The 22,080-nt window shown below is 39.0% G+C and overlaps 1 long non-coding RNA gene across 1 annotated transcript; it reads right to left on the bottom strand.

Annotated features, from left to right (window-relative positions):
• Positions 1-17,635: 17,635 nt before the first annotated feature.
• On the bottom strand, positions 17,636-18,280 carry LOC116039977. The gene is made up of 3 exons (XR_004102548.1): positions 18,228-18,280; positions 17,892-17,896; positions 17,636-17,726 (listed from the first exon to the last, which is right to left on the bottom strand). It is a non-coding gene; the product is annotated as an uncharacterized LOC116039977 (long non-coding RNA).
• Positions 18,281-22,080: the final 3,800 nt, after the last annotated feature.

The following is a 22,080-nucleotide window of genomic DNA, read 5'->3' as shown; positions in this document are numbered from 1 at the left end:
TGCAGATCGGAGCGTAGTGTGTGAAGAGTGGAGAGCGGAGGTGTTCACAAGGGAAGAAGCTTGGAGTAACGTAACTACGGAGAATATAGCAGACATACAACACATGGAAGAGCCTTTTGAGTTTGATGGTTGTCCTTATTTATTTGAACCCGAGTATACAGACGAAGAACTAGCCTCACAAGAGTTGGAAAGAACGAGATAGACAGAGGGGCAACAGGCAGATGAAGCAGCTGCTCCAAGCGCGAGTTACAGCTACCCTTCAGCAACGCTATTTTACTGTACAAGGCACAGACATAATTTGGTCCGTTTCCATGTAGTTACATAGTCACTGATATGGTCATAACCACTACAGTGCTCAATTACCTATTTTTGAGGGGGAAATAAACTAAAAATGTTCGCCGCCAAGGCATGAACGGTCTTCTGGAGGACATCCACCAGACCAGCGGGCGCTCGTTGGATTGTTGTCGGCCGCAGCAGGTGAGGTAGGCGGGGAGGAAGCAGAAGCAAGGTCACCGGTCGGGCCTGCAAGCCCAGCTAAGGAAACTACTACACCGATCGCCACTGCCAAGACTCCTACTCACCAACACCAGATGAAACTGCAGCGGTGCATACTGGAGAGAACCTAAAACTAAAGTATCTATCTCATTACACAGGTATTGATCAATACCAATACCAACGTTGGTATCAATATCGATATTTGGATCGATCCGCCCACCACTACTGCCCGGTGCGTTCCATACATACGCTGAAGGGTGCTTTTTGCGCCGTATCTGACACTGAGAACTACGAGTTTACGAGTGGAGTGAGAACAGGTTGGTTCAACAGGCGTTTGGTGGAAAGGTCATGCCTTGGAGGGTTTTCTACTTGTTTTTTTGACATTTAGGCGCACTGCTATGTACCTTTTTCTCATTACAAAAACATTTATAAAACAATAAATAGGAGATGAAGTTAATTTGGAGTGCTAAATTGTGAACAGTAGAAAAAAAAAACAGATGAGTGGGTGGTGGAGGTATGCTGGAAAGATTACTTGTGGACTGAGCACATAGGCATTATTGGAATTGGAATCTGTTTACTAGTGATCTCATCCCCCTGCAGCAAGCCCCCCCCCCACCCAACTGATAGCAATCACTAGTGCAGAGACAAGGACACAATCTCTCCCGAGCTCCCCCCACTCACAAACCATTTTCACTGGAACGTCCAAACCAGCTACATTTACCACTGCCGGGATCTGAACTCTGGCATCTGCGGTCTTGGGAATTAATCCTAGCAGTGTGCCTCTCGTGCTAATGGCCGCCCTAAACTCTCGATCTCAATAGAGATTCAAAGTGAAATCCTCAAGCAAACCATGGATAAAGCGTGGGTGCCCTAATAACAAATGCCCCACTGCATTTTAGTTTTTACTTTTCCTAGTTAATTTCCCATCACAGTACAAAGTGCTTTCCTCAAAACCTGAAGCTATGACCCATATCATACACTGATGAAAGAATTGGAAAAAATAGGCTGGAGCTAAATCATTAAATGTTTTATGACGTAACACTTGAAAGTGAATTACAAGAAGCCAAGGTGAAAGAAGTGCTAACATTTCTTACTTTTTATATAAAAGCATTGCATGTGTATTGTATGCTTTGCCCTTGTGGTAAAATGAAAATGCTCATTGGACTTTAATAGTTACTAGCATTTTCCTTCACTGTTTCTTTTCTTTTCACTTCTTTTTCTTAATTTTTTTTACTTTGTGTGACAGTGATAACTGCCCATGCATTGGTCTGCTATAAAACAGTCCCATAATAAAACAAAGCTTCTTGACTTTTCTGACGTAAAGGAGGTAACTTATTTTTTTTTTTAACTTGAAGAACAATTGAATATATTTTGAGACAAACAATACTTTGAAGAGTGTGTAATCAAGTTTCAAGATGAAGGTACGGTGGCCCTGGAAAGATGCAAATAGACAAAACACAAGCAAATCATCAATTTGGCAGAACTAGAATTATCGCCTTGCCAACCAGTCAAGTTGCAGTTTGCATGTCGGTCCAGACTCATATAATATACAGTATGTAAAGACTGAAGGAATTTCATATAAGGTAATACATGTATTTTTTGTTAAAATGAGGATGCTTCACGCACTTCTTCAACCCAGGAGAGAAGATCCATACAATCAGCACAGTTTGGAGATTAGATTCACCAATTCAGTATCCGACCGAATGTCTCCCCTTCTGTTCTGAGTTATGCCATTGAATAATGTCCAGAAAAGCATTTTTTTTGCAGAACATGACCGTTGACCTTTTGGTTTTAAAATATCATCACTTCATGATGTCATCCTATTAGCCACTTGTTTGGCATTTTGTCATAATTAGTGTATGAATTATTGAGTTATGGCAAAACATTTGTTTTGTGATGTCACGGTGAACTTGACTTTTGACCACCAAATTCTAATCAAGTGGACATTTCTGCAAAATTTTAAAGAAATTCCCTTCAGGCATTCCAGAGATATCAAGTTCACTTGAATGGGATGGACGGACAACCCAAAAACAAAAAGCCTCCAGCCACGGCTGTCAATGGCACAGAGGCTTAAAAAAGCTACAAAAAAAAGAACAGAAAACACAACAAAATACAGAAACGCTGCAAGACACACAGGACACATCGTAGATGAGTTCAAAACCGGTTTCATTTTGGTATTGTTTGCGTTAAAGTGAATTCCGGACAAATCAGAAAATATAACTTAACGTATTTAATGACACACAAATACTGGGCTCTCAGCACACACTTTCCAGTATCCCCTGCAATCCTTTATTTTCTGTCTTCTTTTTAATGCAGCAATAGTGAGGGAAAAGCAGTTATCCCAGGTAACTATGGGGGCTTCGTTCACACTGTAGATTCTGTGCGTCTACTCTAAGATTTTACACACATTTGATGTACCTGGACGTATAACTGTATGTTCGGTTAATCAGTTTGAACAGGAAGATGTCACATTGTTTGGCATGCTGCAGCTCACATTTTTCCAACTCCTATCGGGACCACATGGGTATGCTGTGCAAAATTGGATACTGTGACATGTGACCTATAAGTGACTTGTATTTGAACACGCAAATCAAAATGTCTCTCTGTTGCTGTGACAATAAGTAAATGTCACATTGCTCACCTGAGAAAACTCTTATTATTTTGACTGCAGCTGATGTCGGAGATAGTATCGGTATGGATGACAGTGACGCACCAAGGAGACAAATGACTGACCTGTTTGGGGAGGAACCTCAATTTAGTCAGAACTCAAATAAAAATATGTTCAAACAATAAAGGTTAGTGGAAAAAAAAAAAGCAACGCGTTTTTTTTATTGTTGTGCATACATCTTTCAAGGTTGCAGTTGGCTTATGTTGACACACAATTATCAAAATAACACCACCCACGTACTACTTTTTTTCCAGTTAGGATATTCATTCACCCGTTGTTTATACTAGAGAGATCATTGAGGGGTGACCATTTACAATATCATTGAGTCAAATAATAAAGACAAAAACATAACAACACAGAAAACACCATCATAAGAAAAATAGCAAGACAATAACACATTCTGAATTGGAAAAATGATTTGATAAACAAATTAGGATAATAAAGATGCAAAAGAAAGTACAATTATGTAAAGCATTTACACGTAGAAGATTGCAGGGTTAAAGCCAGCTTTCTAAATTGTCCAAAAGGCACAGTTGAGTTGATTTTAAAGTGGCTATATGTAACTTTCAGTTTGTGTTGATTCTATCGGCCGCTTTGGACAAAGGCGGTATTGTTTTTACCACACCTGCTGTCGTAAAGGTCTTTTCTTTACAGTGCTGTACTGCCCACTGTAAATTACTGAGTTAGCGTTACAGGGAGGTCATATAGGCTAGTCGTGATGAATATTTTGCTCAGACAGAAAATCATTCATTTACAATAAGAGAATACGTTACAGATGCATCGTTGTATTTCAAGTGTTGCATACGGTAGCTTAGCCTACTTTGATGTCTCGTGAGCTAAACCAGGTATCACTGTCACTGTGTCAGGAGCCAAAGCATTAAGAGATGTTGTAGCAACCAACGTAATAATAACTTAGATTCATATAGCGCATTTCATGAAACACACAGACGCTTTACACAAGTAAAGTTACAGGGGGACAAGGGCAAATAAAATAGTAAGCCAACACAAACATGGAGTAAAAGGAATAAAAGGTCTGCGCTAAATGGAAGGGGGATGTAATTAAATGTCGGCTACTGACGTACAACCACATCGCACACTGTAAAGTTATTTTATGAAGGTAATAGACATATTACATACCTGAGGGCCAATTCGGGGGCGGTTTTGAATCATTTACAATCCCGTAATTGTCTCCATCTGTTGATAGCCCGACCGAGTCTGACTTATCGCCCGGTATCTTAAACTTTCCCTTTTAGCTTTTAGTTGTTCTTTGTTTAATTTCCTTCTTTCCTGTGATGGTCCTGCCCCAGTATCACATAGCAGTATGGTGGCCCAATGGTTAACACTGTGGCCTCACAGCAAGGTTCTGGGTTCGAATCCAGGCCTTTCTGTGTGGAGTTTGTATGTTCTCCCCATGTTTGCTTGGGTTTCCTCCAAGTGCTCCAGTTTCTTCCCCCACCTTGATCAAGGCACTGGCTCAGATCTGGAGTTGGTCCCCGGGCACTGTAAATGCTGCCAACTGCTCCCTTGAGGGATGGGTTAAATGCTGAGAATGAATTTTGCTACATGTATGTGTATGTGACAATAAAGTACCTTTACCTTATCAGCCATAACTACAACAGATAACATTTAAATAAAATTAGGCCTATATAAAGAAATCTCCTGCTTCCTTTTACCTGGCTCCGCTGGCATACGCTAACACAGGCTTATTCAGTGTAAGACAGAAATCTGTGACCCATCAGAATGTGTTACTGTAGCGCCGTCTACCCGCCGCAAATCATTCTGTGACTTTGCGGGCAAAATCAAACCCGGGCAGATGCCTTACTAAAAACTATATAAAAATGACGTTCTTTTCATTGTTACTCTTGTTTGCTGTTACAGGTCATTTAAGACCATTGTATGAAAAATGACAGAGCTTTAGAAACATTAAAAAGTTACATATAGTCACTTTAAGGAAGTGTTGTAATTTCTTTCAAGAGTCAGGTGCACTAAAGTTAAAAGCAGTTAATCCAATTTATATGATACAAAGAATGTAAATGTAGCTAAAGTGTAGGCTCTGTTCAGTGATGCATTTCCCTACAGGAAATACAAGTTAAATACAAATAGCCAAAGTATTTGATAACTTTACTCTTGCATGTTTAATTATTGTGTTCAACTTTTGCATTGGTTCTTTTAGATGAACGAGATAAACATGTAGTCTGGATGGCACCCTGTTTCTCTTTTACATCTTTCTACATTCTCTTTCATAACGAGGCCGTGCCATTGTTATTCTTTTTGATTAAAGTTTTATAATCAATACAAACGCAACCACAAAGGTGCTCAAAATTTAATGCCCCATGTCAGTTCATTCAAAATGGGTGGAGGGATGCATCACGCTGTGCCGAAGAACAAATTTGATTTAGATAACTGTCAGGTATGTATGGCTCTTTCGTAGGTCACACTACAAAGAAATCATTTTACAAAGAATGATTTTTCTCACACTTGTGTGTACTTTTACACCTGTCTGCACACAGGTATTTTGACAAGATACTGTCAAATTGACCAGTTCTGTCTCAGCTGAGATTGTTTATCACCGCTTGTGAGAATGTTAAGTTAAAAGCATGCCCTAAAATAGCACTATGTGAAGGCTAAAATTGGTAATATTGGATACATTTAAAAAGGCACTAATAGTGATAAGGGATAAATTAGTATGATGTAATAATATTTGAAAGATTTGTGGATATAACTACTTATGTGTTGGTGTTGTTACTGTGTAAACTATGATATTGTTGATGATGTATTGATGTAACTTACTACAACAAGCTTCTTCTTTTTTTACCATGTTGCATTATTTGCATATTGTGCTACTTTTGGTATCATAAGAATGCTGACTGCCTTGACTTGTAATTGTTGTTTTTTTTAGACACAAGTCTAAAACTTTCTTTTCAGGAAAGGCTCAAATCTGCCCCCAATACAAGGCACAAAACAAATATAAAGGTAACTCTCTACAGCATTGAAGGTGACACCGCTTTCCTATGATAGATTTCACCATTTGGTGTAAAGAGAGGGAATAAGCTGTCACAAGTGCCACTTCAAAATCCCATAAGAATTGCTTTCAAGTCAGTCCAAGTTGACCGTGGTATTTACATATTTTATATGCTCACCTAACCATTTAATCACTCAGGTGATGAAGGCAAACAGTAGTAATTCTGGAAGAGACCACTCTCACAAGGGTAGAATTGCTTTACAATAGAATGGAAGCGATCATCATTATTAGCTTTAATTAGTGCTTTACATTTGTGTGTACCATAATCACAGGGTTAAGTGGACCTGAAATGTATCCACCTGTCTTTATAGTTTGCATAGTTTCATCTGTTTTTATATGTCTTCTACTCCTACACCAACCATTTTCTGTATAACTTAATAAAACACACTCCTACAATGTTATTGAATGCAGCATTTGAAAAAGCTATTCTTCATTTTCTCTATACACTGAAGCCTGAGCAATGTCAAGATTCAAGCAGAACATGTTTTCAGTTAACATTCTCATTCTTAATTAAATGCTAGAACACTGGATTAACATCATTGTTAGGGATGAGCGAGTACAGCATTATCTGTATCTGTTAACCATATGAATTATCTGTATCTGTACTCGACTGGCCTAACCCGGAAGTGGGCGGGATTTAACCCGGAAGTGGGTCGGGTTGTCTTGAAATGGGCGGGGCTTTAACCGGTATGTTATTTTAAGCATGCAATTGATATGGGTTGATCAGAAATTGTTATATTTATTGCTGATTAGAAAACTATTTACATGACAGCATCAGCATTGAGCTTCAGATCAATGGTTTTGATCACGATAACAAACAAACTATATACAGAACAAGAACAATGAATACAACACATGCGGTTGCAATTATGAAGTAAAATGTAATGAACAAGAGTTTTCATACTCAACATAACTTTCTTTTTTTAACTTTACATTTTTTTATGATCAGTGTGATTTTTTTTTATTTTTGGTTCTTTTTTTTTTTTTTTTATTTCCACACCAGGTATGTGTGTGTGTGTGTGTGTGTGAGTGAGTAAGAGAGAGACAGAGAGAGAAAGAGAGAAAGAGAGAGGGGGGGCGGGGGGGACTGTGTTCTACGGATCAAATAGTCCGACGCTGTTTTTCAGATCTGTTTAGAGCCAGCTGACGGTTTAAAAAAGAAAAAAAATCTCCGACAGGCAGAGACGCAACGCGAGTCGCATTCTACCAAGCACCACGTCTGAACAAACCCCACGTTTACCAGAACTCTACTGGTTGATAAGGAAGTACTACAAACCGAAGTAAAAAACAAACCTGAAGCTGAAGAAACCCTAAACGTTAACGGAAAAGACCCGCGAACCTGAGTGACTGAGGGAGAGACAGAGAGAGTTGTTCTGTGTGAGTGAGCAGAGCGGGACACAGCAACACAATAAATCTATATGTGTGTAGGGGAGGGACGCTGTGACGACTAGCCTATCACAGAACGCAGACACAGTCAGCTACCCAATGAGGATTTTTATTCAATCCGAGCACAGATATTGACTCGTATTACTCGTATAATACTCGTACTCGGCAAAAGTGCTTTATCCGTACCGGATACTCGTTTCAGCCGAGTATCTGGCTCAACTCTAATCTTTGTATTACAATTTCTTTCACATAGTTTCTTTAACCATGTGCTAATTAAAGAGTCTGCACCACATATTAGCCACATAAATCCCAATGCTGCATTGTCATGTTAACAAATTTGATTATTTGTAATGAATTGCTCCCATAACGATTCCTGAGAAAAATATATAAAATGGACTGCATTGCCTGACCATAGAGCACATAAAGCACTTAACTCCATATCAGAGTTACAGACACATGTTTGTCTATGTTTGAACAGAAGATGAGAGGGGGCTAAATAACTCTAGTCTCTGTGGGTGGAAAGGCATGTTTGTTATGATAAACTATTCACAGCACATCGCCTATCAACTAGAGCTGTGTGTAGGACTCCCTTGGTAATGCTATTTCCTCCATCTGGTGAATTATTCCTCTGACAAATTTACTAGGTTTTCATATGTCAACATCTGGCCCAGACGTGTGTCTTACAAGCCCATATTGTTCTATGTACTTGTTAATATTGCATTATCTACTTTTATATTCATGCTGTGCACCAGTGGCTTTGGATGTATATGTCACTACGATTGCTTCACAAACAATTCACTAGATTTTGATTCAGAAGTGTGAACTGATGTAACAGCAGCAACCATTTTGAAGCAACAAACTCCTTACAGCTTCCAAGCCAAACATATGTGTTTAGTATTGTAAAGATATTGGCGGGGTATCACTGTTACCTATTGCATCTATATTTTCCAATCAAAATCCATACTTAGGCAAAGCATACAATGCTCTGCAACATGCTAGGGTGTTATTTCCAGTGGACACGGACACACACACATACACACTTTTCATAATCACGTTTGTGCCCCCCCACACACTTTCAAATTTGTTTGATACTTTATTAAGTATTATTTATTATTATTTTAGTAAGTCTCGGTGAAACAATAAAGAAAGTAAGGCATCTTTTTCTCATAGTCTCTTATAGTTAAGTACTAATCTTCCAGGCATAATTTATTATGATGGTCAACTTAATTATTTCCTGGATTTTGAACAACCATAGTCCTTATAAATGTATGGCGAAATGAGATTCAAATGGAAACATTTTTCTGGCAGAGGACCCCCAGACCCCCCCACACACACACACACACGCACACACTTCTCAACCCAAAGTTACACCCTTGGTAACATGTAATGATGAAAAAGAGCTTGTACATTACTGTAGCTATTTGTCGGAGTCATTATACATAATGAATTTTTCAATAGTTTTCATCGCATTACAACAACCACAATATGATAGTAATACAATGTTAGAAAAAATGGATTATACAATGGGGAAATGTTGTGTAATCTAATTGAGTTTTGCGAGAATTCCACAATTTAGTGTAGTTTAAACAGTTAAACTATGAAGCTCTCAACCCTAAGAAGCACTAAAGGAGGTTTGTAATTGAGTCAGTGCATCTTCTTAATCACAGATAACAGCATCGTTGTGCAACTGCTCCAATTGAGATCACTCTGTCTTGTCTTTGCACTCATTGGCTTCATTAGTTGATGTCAAAAACTGAGGGCCTAGCCCAAATTGCTTATCGACTGGGCTTTTAACTAAATGTTAAAACTGTATATGGCATGGATGTCTTCCAAATATCTTTAACAACCATCTGCAGTAATAGGACTTAGCTCATTCAGTAAATCAAAAGCAGCATTCCTCAAATTATTATTATACTGACAATGGAAGTAATGGTATTGCCTTTGAGATTATTATTCCTATCAGCTCATTCTCTTTTCTCTTCTCTTGCCCGGGCCTTAATTGTGGTATCAATTAGAGATGACAATTTTCAATTACAATTTTATGAGAGCAAGGACACTGAATAGAAATTAGGTTGCTCATCCAGAGTATGTTGAAAAGCTAAGATCGAAATACTGTATTGTTTCATGATGGCTGGCTTCTTCCCTTGTATCCTTGTGTCCATGTTTAATGTTAAAATAAGGGGAACTGGGATCAAATCTTAGAGGTAGAGAAGAACAAATTGTAAATGTGTAAGGCAGCTCTTAAAGATAAAACAAACATTGTAGATGTAATCTGTTCAAGTCATATGAATATAGAAAAATCATCAATTTCTGTAATAAAACTATATATACATTTGAGCTAAAACTATCATGTCAAATACTCAACTTTAAACTATTTAAGTACATTATAGAATAAGATAAGTCTGGGTTGTATTTCACCAGGAGATATTCTAAAGTTTAACATTAAAACCTTAAAATTTAGTTATTATTTAGCTGTCAGGAAAGGGCTTTAATTCTAGAAAAGGAGCCAAAGATGAATTACTTGAATATGTAAAGATGAGATGTGATGAGAGAGGCACATATATTGACACAGATGGAAATGTTGCCAGTAGGAATCACATGGATTCAACAGTCGGTTCTGTTTTTGAGGAAAATGAAGATAGTTTGTGTTAAAACAGCCGTTTGACCTTAAATGCCTCTTTGTGTGGGTGTAATTGGCAAGATGAGGAAAATATCAGAGACTTTTCCAAATTCATTCAGCCTTTGGCATTTTGGAAGCATACATATTATTTTTTTTTCTTAAAAAAATAGATGCAAAAGTGTGTTTCATATCAAGCAAGTGGGCACATCAGACCATATATTAGTCACAAATTTCGTCAGCCATTCAGCGAAAAAACACGTCTTAAAAAGAAACGGCCACACTTAACATTCAGGTATGCTACACTTGCCCTATCCGCCAAAATGCTCTTAAAGTAACACATTCTCTGACATCATAAAGCCATATTCAAGTTAATTCTTGCATTTTGATTGCCTGACTAATATGCAGGATTTGTCTTTCTAGTGCTTTACTGTGCTTGGGTCATGTCGGGTCCAATTAAAAGTTTGCAAAAATCCAAGTGAGAGCTAGCCCTGAATTTAAAAACCCAGGTCTGGTTGGGTCAGGTTAAGTTTTTAGTAGGTTGGGTCTGCACAAGTCCTCTTAAAACCTCTGCATGTGTGATTTAAATTGATACCAACAGAAGTCTAACACTGTGCAGGTGCCATAAGAATAGTAATCAGCTTTGTCATGTAATGTTTCAATAACAGCCAGATTATGCTTGAAGTTGGTTTTTTTTTTTACTTTTTAGTGAATCCTTTAGTTAGACTTTTGGGCGTAATAGGGACCTATTCTTCTTAACAATATATTGCTAAAATACGTGGTTATTCTAGGACAGTAGCAGATTCAGCTACAGCGACAGCTGATGACGCACACCTTGCTTGTCACCGTGGGACTGTATAGCATCTGGGCGTGTCTGTGTATTTGTTTGCCTTTGAAAAGTACAGCAAGGAGGTCTGTTTTTTTTTTCTTTTTCGGTTGACAACCGTCTTGCACATTTAACACTGAATTAAAATCGACACAAGCATACATTACACATACACTACATACATTACATTATCACAGAGAGCGACACACAATGAACCTATTTACTAAGTGATGGTGTCTATTTTACAATTTCAGATTTAATTTACTTTGCAAAAGATTGGGTATATATTGAATATTTTTCTAGCTACCATAATATCAGTTTGCTCTTCCAATACTGCAAGATCACAACAAAGGGACAAACCCCTGCAATGGATTTTAACCACTTTTAAGACACCCACTTTAAAACCTCTTTAAGAGGCGGTCACAGAATATTAAGCTTCCTGATAACAACCCCATCCACTCGATTGCAACCTAATATGGAATTAGAGTTGATTATGTCTTCCTAAGAAGAATATCTGGCTTTAATCTGCTGCCGTTATCATCAAACTTATTAAAAGGTTTGTTCTGTTAAAACACTAATCCTGTTAGTGGATGATCAAACACAGTCACATTGCCTTTGCTTAATGTTCTTAGAAGAAAAAAATAGATCAAGGACAACAGACAAAAGAAGAAAATGGCTGACTGGATGCCCAAAGACGATTGCAAAAGTTCTGTTTTATATTTTGCTAAATCTTCTTTGAAATAGATTTTTATTAAACGATAGCATGGCGTCAGTACAATGTCAAAGAGCCTATTTTTTTTGGAAGTACCAGGATCGAAGGTAACAGTAATTCTAATTTCCAATCCACATACAGAACATAACTCTATTACACTAATTATTACATGTTTGGGAAAATAATTCCATAATGGGCAGGCTCAGGGTTTACTGGGTGTTTGATGGGTTTGTACAACTTTTGGCCATGTGCACTGCTTACAATTACAGAATGCCCTTGGTATGGAGAGCAACCCAGACCAAGATGTTAAAACACATTAATAATCAATAAAATATCACATAAAAGCAGCAAATATTCACATTTCAAAAGATCGTACGGGGATGGATTTTTACCTAAAAACTATTCATGTATTATTATTGTCAACATTGTTGCCAATTGATTTTCTGTCCACTGACTATATGATTAATTGATTAATTTCAGCTGTTTGGGATTCAACACAGTTTCACTTATCCAATCCAATCATTTGGGGTCAGTTAGTTTTGTTATTTGAAAGTTTGATTGGCACCTTTATGGTTATAGGACAACCCCAAGTCATGAGTTTCATTGGAAGGCTTTTGTACGGCTTAAAGTAACATACAGCACTACTTCAAGGAGAAACTCATGATCTGTCCAAAGAGACTGACAGGGCCAGATTAATTTAAAGAATTGCATCAATTCCTTTCTCTTCTTATTCCTAAGCCACTAAGACAAAAAGAAGAGATTTAGTTTGGCTGTACAGTATATCACTGCCGGGTATAAATTCCACACCACGGACTGAATTAAATTGTCACTCCAACATAAGCCATTCAAATTATTGTTTTTCATTTATGAATAAAAACTATTTTCTTATCCTCAGTGGTGATAGGTGGCTATGTATGTCATCAGCTAAAAGATTGTCTCTGGATGAAAAAGAGTGGACAAGCGAGGCCTCAGGCATTTGTTTCTGAACAGTGGAAATAATTGAATTGTGTAAAGGAGAATGTAATTGTTTTTGGAGAGAATGAAAAGGAACAGCAATGCAACGGTAGAGAACTGCTGTATGCATAGGGTGGTTTTAGGCAAAAACACACTGCTGTCACTCTTTACAAATTAGAAAAAGGGAATAGTGGAAGCAAACTGCCCTCACAGTATCTCAATAAATATTCAGGATTTCGGAAGCTTGCTTGAGTTGAATAGGGCCAACACTATGAAAGACAAACACAACCTTAACATTGAACACAATGATGTGACTTTAAAAACACCTTCCTGTAAAAAGAAGTTCACAGGTTCAATGCCTGCAACATTCATCGTAAGTCCTTAACAGCTCCATATCCAATAAACCCATCCCTGATGATCACTCACTACATGACTTCAAAGAATACTGCACAAAGAAAAGAAAAGACTACATCTGCATTCAGCACTACAAAACCTTTTTTTTTTTTTTTTTTTTTTTCAGAAATCTATCCAAGGGTAGAGTGCATATTGTTTCATCCTGCAGGGGAAAGATGGAACTACACAATTTTATATTGGATTTGTTTTTCTAACATTAGGAGGTGAACTAACTAAAACAAGTGAGCTCAAACTGAAAGCCAATTCAATATTATGGTTTAATTGAAGATATGAAACAGATTTATCTGATATTAGATTAGAAAGTACTGCCCTCAGGTGGAAGGATCACTTACTACAAACGATTGAATTGTCTCATAGTCTTTTTGCTCTGTGCATAATTAGATAGATGAGTGCGAGGAACAGTGCACAACACGCACACAAACATACACACACACACACACACACACACACACACACAAAGACTGGAAGACAGGCCGACTTACAATACACAGAGGTACAGCACTTCCACATACCACTTCCACAAATTATACTTTTTTTTACACAAATAAAGACTATTGCTAACAACAGAATAGAAAGTAATTAAATACAACGGAATAAACCTTCATTAGTCCTGAGCTGAATTTTTGCTAAAGTGATAGATACATAGCATCCAGTGATCTACACTGAAAAACAAGAACAAAACATACAAATCAAGATTAAACAAACGCTCCCATACCAAAGGAGAAGATGACCAATATCAAGCTCCAGAGTTTCTTTGGCCCTCAATTTTCCATCATTTCAGTGTTTTCCATATACAGTATTTCTAACAAATGCACGTAACACTTTGTTTCCAAGAAAACATCAAATGTACTGGAAAAGTTCTACAAACATTCTAAAGTGCAAGCTGGTTTTGCTCAGAAAGTCGGATATATGTGTGTAGTTTTCTCAGAGATTACATACTGGTTTAAAAAGGAAATACTCGGAATTCAAAATATGCTGAGCCCCAAGTTTCACAAAAGAATGTCAGAAATGTTAAGGAATTATTCACAAACAAAAATCTTATTTCTACATTCCTCTTTCCATAATCTTCTCATCTGTGCTACCTGTTGTAACAATACTAAGACATTCACAAGTTCACATACATTGTCAAGTCAGAAAATAATTACATAAAGGCAGGGCAATGCACTTGCTGACCTTTTACTTTAGCCAGCAATATGTTTTACACTCCTCTGATATTTATAATAAAACCTCAGCAGCATTGACTCAAGAGTGGATCAAAGTAAAGCCTTCAGTTCATACTGACTAATGCCCATTTTAGCCTGCAGTAGAGAACTTTTAGATAAACACACACACACACACACATACACACACACACACACACAGTTTATACACCTTACAGAATTTTAATTCACACAGACAATTAAAAATTGAATTGAATAGACAATGCTTAATGAAAGGTGGTCAAAACAGCTGTGGCTGGAAAACAATATACCACCTTTACAATGTGCTAATGAGTAGAAGTGATGCTGGCAGTCTTTCAAATGGTTGCCATAGTGATTGTGGTGCAGAGTCATGGACACACAAGCATGAATCTAAACCCCACAACTCGCCTGAGATGTGATGGTTCACAACCGGTCTACAGTCCGGCATTAAAGCAAGTAAAATTACGGTCAAAGAGTACAACCCTAACTTAGTCATTAACAGGACCACAGCTCTGCCAGCAGCAGGGAATCTATGCTTAGGGCTTAGGGAGTGTAGCCTTCATACCTGGTCTGATACAGTGCACCCTATGGCACAGCCCAACATCAGTGCTTCCATTTTCCTTGGGAATCAAAACAGGTGCAAATGCTTGCCTCCAGGTTGTTGCCCCCATATGTTAGAGGACTTCTGCATAAAGTGGAACCTTTCTCAACATCTGAAAACAATGTTAAAAAGGAAGGCCTGTGGCGGACTAAGGGAGAACAGCTCACCTGTTATAGGATGTTCAAACAGACATTGAGAGAGACCCTTAAACAATCAGTGTGACACTGCTGAATACAACTGTCAACAATATGGCACCCTGGTGAAGTGTGTCTTACTTTTGCTAGTATCATGGTACTGTTGGTTTGCGGAATAGTCAGCCAGCAATGCTTGCAACATGTCTTGTGTGCACATTTAGCATGCTAAACCATTTCTGTAAGGGCCTTATGCACAGGAGACCCACTGGATCGCAGCTCTTGTGCAATAATGGTTGCATGGAAGTCAGCACAGTCACCATGTACTACTGCTGAACTATGAAAAAGGCCTTAAACATGTTATCGCTGTGTGGGTTCTGACAGTCCGGTGCATAGCAAGGTAGAATTCAGCTTCAATCCCATATTTAAAGTCCCTGCAGGTTGGGATGTAGGGCACTTCTCTCACAGATCAAGAATAGAAGTTGAGTTAAATAGCAGTTTGATTACTTCATTTGCAAGCTATGAGGATGATTGACCAGAAACACATTCTCTCACCCTGGTGTCCATGAATTCAGGGCTGTATCCACAAGTGCATGTTGCAAGTGATTAGCTGAACAGTTGCATTTGTAAGCTAATCACTGAAAGGCAAAACAACATTGGGTAATATAGTTTCATGTAATGGGTAAAGACCCAGAATGGCTGAAGACAGACAATCATCTATGCGGCATACTGTGGGTGGTCTGTGATCTTTTAGAATGAAACAGCCCGACAAAGTTAGCTGAATGCTTCAGAGGGACAAATGTGTATGTCATTGTGTGCCACCACAACTTTGTCTCGTTTGTAAGAATGACAAACAGGACATTACTCAACCCATTGCAGCATATTTGGACATCAATGCTATGAGGTTGCATCACCACAGTTTTAGGAGCTGGTGGAGCAGACACCGTTAGAAGACAGGAAGGTAGAGAAGGTTTCACTACACTCCTTAGAGCCCCAGAGGACATAGCAAGAGGACGGCCCTCCAGTCTTTCTCAATATGCAGACTTATGTGTAGGGAGAACATTCAATGATCTGAGGCAAGTCAGTGCTTACAACAGTCTGTGCTGATGCTTCTCCTGTATTGAAAGTATGCAAACGGATATAAACAGCCAAATGGAATCAATTACATGTAAACAAAAATATTACACAATAATAGTTTCTAGATTTAAGTGTAAACCGATGGAGTTAAATGTGTGTTATTAATGGTATGACAAAATATCAGGCTCTGTGTTGCCGCAGTGACAACTTTCTAGATTACAGTTTTTTGTTTCAGCCATCTGACTGGTCCCCATTCATGCTGTACGTTGCAGAGAAACTGTAAGCATTACTGAGGTGGATGCCAAGGGACCAAGTAGTTTAGTGTGGATTTCTGTGTGGTTTGCCAAACTAAGGGATTTCATGAATCTGGAGAGCAGGCAACAGTGGGAAACAAGCAATATTGCATATTATGAGTGAGAACCACCCAGAAGACTACAGTTCCTGCTCTTTATTAGATTCATATTGGGGGCCTGCTGAGAATAGTTGAAAGATAAATGAAATGGTGCCAAAGGCTGAGTTAGCTCCCCATTGAGAGAGTAATTTTCAGTTGAAAGTGTATGAAAAGGTTCAATTTTAGATCGGTCAAAATTGATCAGAATAGGAAGCACGAATTGCAGTTTTGAAGCTAATAATTTCCCAGTGAGAGATCATTTTACTCATTGTTGTGTGACCAAATGACAATATAACATAATTCTAAAACAGTATGCAACAACTCATTGTTGATTGATTATATTATGTATTATATTCAACCTCCATATCTCAGACCATCTTGCAATCATCACGGACATCAACATCCTCATTCCTATCCCAAAAGACAAGCGCAAAATCTCATTCAGGAACCTTGAATCCATAAATTCATCTGCTCTCTCAGCTTTTCTCTCCAATTCAATATCTGCCCCCCCCACTCCCCCTCAGTGTCTGATGATCCAACCCACCTTGTGGACTACTACAACAGCACTCTGTCCTCTTTTCTATAATTTTTTCAATCCAAAATCAACACTATGTACAACAACTTGACCACCTCCGCTACTCCTACAACCACCACACCTGCATCCCCCCCCTCCACCCTCTCAGTCACTCTCTCATTTCTCTCTGCTATCCCCTGTGAAGCTTTCACATTTCACTACAGGTATGAACAGCTCCACCTGCAGCCTTGATCCCATCCCATCAGCTTTCATTAAGACCTGTCTACCATCCATCGCCCCGCTCATCACTACAATCATCAATTCCTCTCTCAGTTCCGGATCAGTCCCCACAACAAGCTTTGCATCAGTCACCCCCATCCTCAAGAAACCTGGTCTAAACCCGGACACCATCTCCAACTTCCGACCCATATCCAAGCTCCCCTCCCTATCAAAAATCCTGGACCGTGTTGTCGCTACCCAATTTAAGTTTGAACCTTTTCAATCTGGATTCCGCTCACAACAGAGCACTGAAACAGCCCTCCTCAAAGTCACCAATAACCTCCTCCTCTCCTCTGACTCTGGCCACCTCACCATTCTTATCATGCTTGACCTCACTGCAGCCTTCATCAACCACTCCATCCTCCTTGTCCCAACTGCAACATCAGTTGCACCGCACTCTCCTGGCTCCGTTCCTATCTCACCAACAGACAACAGTTCACACACATCAACAACTGCACCTCCTCTATTGCTCCTCTGTCACAAGGTTCGGTGCTTGGTCCTCTCCTTTTCATCCTGCCACTCAGAAATATCATACACAAACATGGTCTTCACTTCCACTGCTACGCCGATGATGTCCAGATCTACATCTCTACAAAATCCATCACCACGGCTATATCCTCCACCCTGCCTCACCGATATTCAAACCTGGATGCAAACCAACTTCCTCCAACTCAACTACAATAAATCCGACTTGATGCTCATTGGCCCGAAATTCCTCACAAAGAACACTCATAACTTCGGTCTCACTGTCAACAACTTCACCCTGTCTCCATCCACACATCCGTGACCTGGGAGTCATCTTTGACAGCGACCTCACTTTTGAAAACCACATCAACCAAATAACCAGAACTGCCTTCTTTAACCTCAACAACATTGCCCGTCTCCGCCCATCACTCACCTTCTCTGCTGCAGAAACTTTGATTCACGCCTTCGTCACTTCCAGAATTGACTACTGCAACAGCATCCTCTATGGTTCACCTGCAAAAGCCTTAAATGAACTCCAATACATCCAAAACTCTGTTATCCATCTCCTCACCCACACCCGTTCCCGTGATCACATCACTCCCGTCCTTCAGAACCTCCACTGGCTCCCTGGTTCCCAATGCATCCAGTTTACAGTCCTCCTCCTCACCCACAAAGCCCTCCATAACCAGGCCCCTTCCTACCTCACAGACATGCTTCTCCGCCACAACCCCCCCCCGTAACCTCCACTCCTCTGACGCAAACCTCCTCTCCCCACCACTCAGGACCAACCACCGTACCTGGGGTGACAGAGCTTTCACCATTGCAGCCCCCTCTTGCTGGAACTACCTACCTTAATTTATTCTAATATGCTTGTTTTATGTCTTGGTTTTATTGCTTATCTGTTTTTAATGTGATGTATGTGCTGGTTTTACTGTAAAGTGTCTTTGAGTACCATGAAAAGCGCTATATAAATAAAATGTATTATTATTATTATTTTTATTATTATTATATTACTTTCCTTCAAAATGGCACAACTAACAAACTGTTTCTAAAGGAGCAAAAGTACTACAGATTATTCTCTTTGGCAAAGACTTGCAACTGTTTTTTGACTTTGTTTTTGACAGACACATAAAAGCAATGCTAACACAGGATATCCTACTTGGACAATGTCTCTCCAAGCAGCCTCCATGCAGAAAAATATAATTGGGTAATGAATATTTTATTCCAATCCAAAATCCAGACAATACATTTTTTTGGATGCACTAACAGCCACATAAATTCTACCTTGATTTTCCCCTGTCACCACTCAGACCAAGTAAGCGCTCAATTTCATGGGTGATCGGGTATTGTACTTGTTTAAATCCAATGTTGGTGAGTGTATAAGTGGAAAAATGTACTCTTTTTATTGTGGAGACTAGAAATGTTAATGAGGCATAAAGTGTGTCCATTGAAAAGGTTAATGGCAATGTGAACTCCTCAGGGGTGACATTTTGGTAATATGGATGCCTAAATCACTATTAAAAAGATTTACTGACCTGTACATGATTAAGATCAAAGACACGATATGAGTGTTCGGCAGATTATGAGGTTGTTCAACTTTATTGCATTTTCTCAGCCTATCAAGGACATAGTATAATTGTTGATATCTGAGCTGCTCGTATAAAGCTGAGACTTTAGAAGAGAAAGAAAAATGCTGATTACAGTTTACTAAAGCCAAAAGTGATTTCTTCAAATTGTTAGCTTTGAACCCAAAGGCGTCCAATTTACACATTTGAAAAGCTGTAGAATTTTGGAATACAAAATTATTAATAATAATTTAATAATTACTAGTCTCGCATTGCCAGACCTTCCTCCACAACGCTGCGGAGGAGGGTCTGGCTAGTCCACACAGCATTCCGGGATGGGAGAAAAACGTCTCTGCATTTATTTAAACCAATCACAATTGTCATGGACAGCGCTAAGTGTCTCTGCAAAATAGCCTCGGGAAGGCACTTGTTTTGGTGGAACATGTGTACGTTCAAAAGTTGTTTTAGTTGTTCAAGAAAACTCTGATTGGACAGATAGTCTAGCTAGCTGTCTGGATTTACCCTGCAGAGATCTGAGGAGCAGTTAACCATAGTCCTCAGAAATCCACCAGAGTTTAGAATTCAAACACAAAGGAAGCGGAAGATGGCAGACATCCAGCGGAATTTCCGGCAGCACCGGAGCAATCCCAGAAGTGGAACGTCGTGGATATAGACTAAACAATTACTGACATAGTTTTAAAAAATGTTGATGAATTAATGAATGAATCAATCACTTGTTTAAACACTACTTCATTTTACTTTTAAGTAAAGCAAAGGCAGATTAATCTAATTGAAGAACCTTAATGGGTGCAGGTAAATTGAGGCCATTGCAAAAGAAAAGAAAGGTGTGGCACCTACAATATAGTAAATACGTGAGGGTTTAGGCAGGTTCATGAGGGTGTTTCTTGTTGTTGTTATGGTGTTCTCAGTGTTTGGTAGGATATGGATTCATGTCTATTAATAAAGGGTACCACACCGTACATTTCATTTGTGCAGAGAGTCTGGCCACTCTCCATTGACAAGTGCTAACTTCCTTGAACTATTGGATCTGCCCAGAGCCACTCTGGATCTGCCATAATCAATTGTTAACATTTGGTCGTGAGGTCGGCTTAGCATCGCTAGCGTTCGCCTTAGCTAACTCCTACACCACTAACAGAGCGAGCTGAAAAATCAAACTTTTCCCGAACCCCGTGGGGAGGAGGGCCACAACATCATGGCCACCAACACAACTCAGCAAACATTGTTCTTGCACGGGCTTTAACTTCTGGATATTCGGCAGCGTTGCCACAACGGACCGAATGACTTAGCTTGCATCTTTCTCTGCCGCCATTACGGAACTACAACTCAAACTAGACCACAACCTTAACGTCATCGTTCTCAGCCACTCCTTCTGTTCGCTGATTTGTGATTATAAACCAGCAAAAGTATTTTGAAATCAATTCTTTGAGGCACAGGAAGCCAGTGTAAAGACGTCAGAACTGGAGTGATGTGATCCACGTTCTTGGTCTTAGTGAGGACTCGAGCAGCAGAGTTCTGAATCAGCTGCCTGATAGATTTTTTAGGGAGACCTGTAAAGACACAATTACAGTAGTCAAGTCTACTGAAGTTAAAAGCATGGAAAAGTTTTTCCAAATCCTGCTGAGACATACGTCCTTTAACCCTTGATATATTCTTAAGGTGATAATAAGCTGACTTCGTAATTGTCTTAATGTGGCTGTTGAAATTCAGGTCTGAGTCCATGACTACACCAAGATTTCTGGCTTTGTCTGTAGGTATAGTCAGCTCATTCATTACAAAAGCATCATCGCTAGCAACAAGGACAACCCTGCCTTTTCTCTTAGCTTTAGAGTACTCTCCATTCCTTAGTAAGTGTGTCTCTCAGCAGCCTATTGAATAGGTCTAAATGGGAAATCTTTAGCTCTCAGTGTCATTTTTGAGGACTCCTATTGGTGAAATAAAACACTTTTTTTGAATATGCTCTTGAGTGTTTAGAACAGCAAGTATAAAAGATGTCAGGCTTTTACAACTGATAAAGCTACAAACTGAGAGACATAAGGAAAAGCCACATACATATTTTGATGTAAAACAAGCCTGTTCAGTAAACGTGTCAACACATTTTATAGAATATTCCAAATTGTAAGATCTTGTTTCAGAGCCAAACGGTGCCACAGAATAATGTTAGAAACTTAAAAACAGTTTCCCATTTCAAAATTGTGTCCTATTTTAGAGCTTTAAGGGGCAGCTGTGTGAGATATCATCTGCAGATGAGGTCGAACACCAGCACCAATAGACAGAGGTTTCCAATTACCAAACAGTGGAGGCAGAAGGAATGCAGAAACAGGTGGCGCCTTTAATTGCTTTTTGCAACCCCAGAAGCATAGCGTGAAAGGGAGCAGAGCTGTGGGAGGTCCCCGGGGAGATGAGACATTCACCAATGTCTTTGTAATTGGTTTTAGTAAAATATAATTCTGTAGTCAAGAATTAGTAAAATAAATCATATATATATAGAAAACAATAAGTTGGACGAAATCTTAAGAACATGGTATGGTTTACATTTTTTACTACTTTGTAATAATATAAGCTAGTGATAATATAAACCTGTTATGTCTGGCCAACCAACATCATCACCATTAAAATGACACATGCTACTCTCCATGCAAAATAGTCTGTAACCTCTCTGGATTGTATTCATCTGTCCATTGTTTTATAAGGGCTTCTAGAAATGTCAGACCTGACTACACTGAGGTGTTTTCATTTGTCTTTATGATGACATTGCAGCAGC

The sequence above is a fragment of the Sander lucioperca genome, chromosome 23 (genome assembly GCF_008315115.2).
Source record: "Sander lucioperca isolate FBNREF2018 chromosome 23, SLUC_FBN_1.2, whole genome shotgun sequence".
In the NCBI taxonomy this organism is placed as follows: Eukaryota; Metazoa; Chordata; class Actinopteri; order Perciformes; family Percidae; genus Sander; species Sander lucioperca.
The sequence above is the reverse complement of the archived record's forward strand: the minus strand, read 5'-3'. Positions and strand labels throughout refer to the sequence as shown.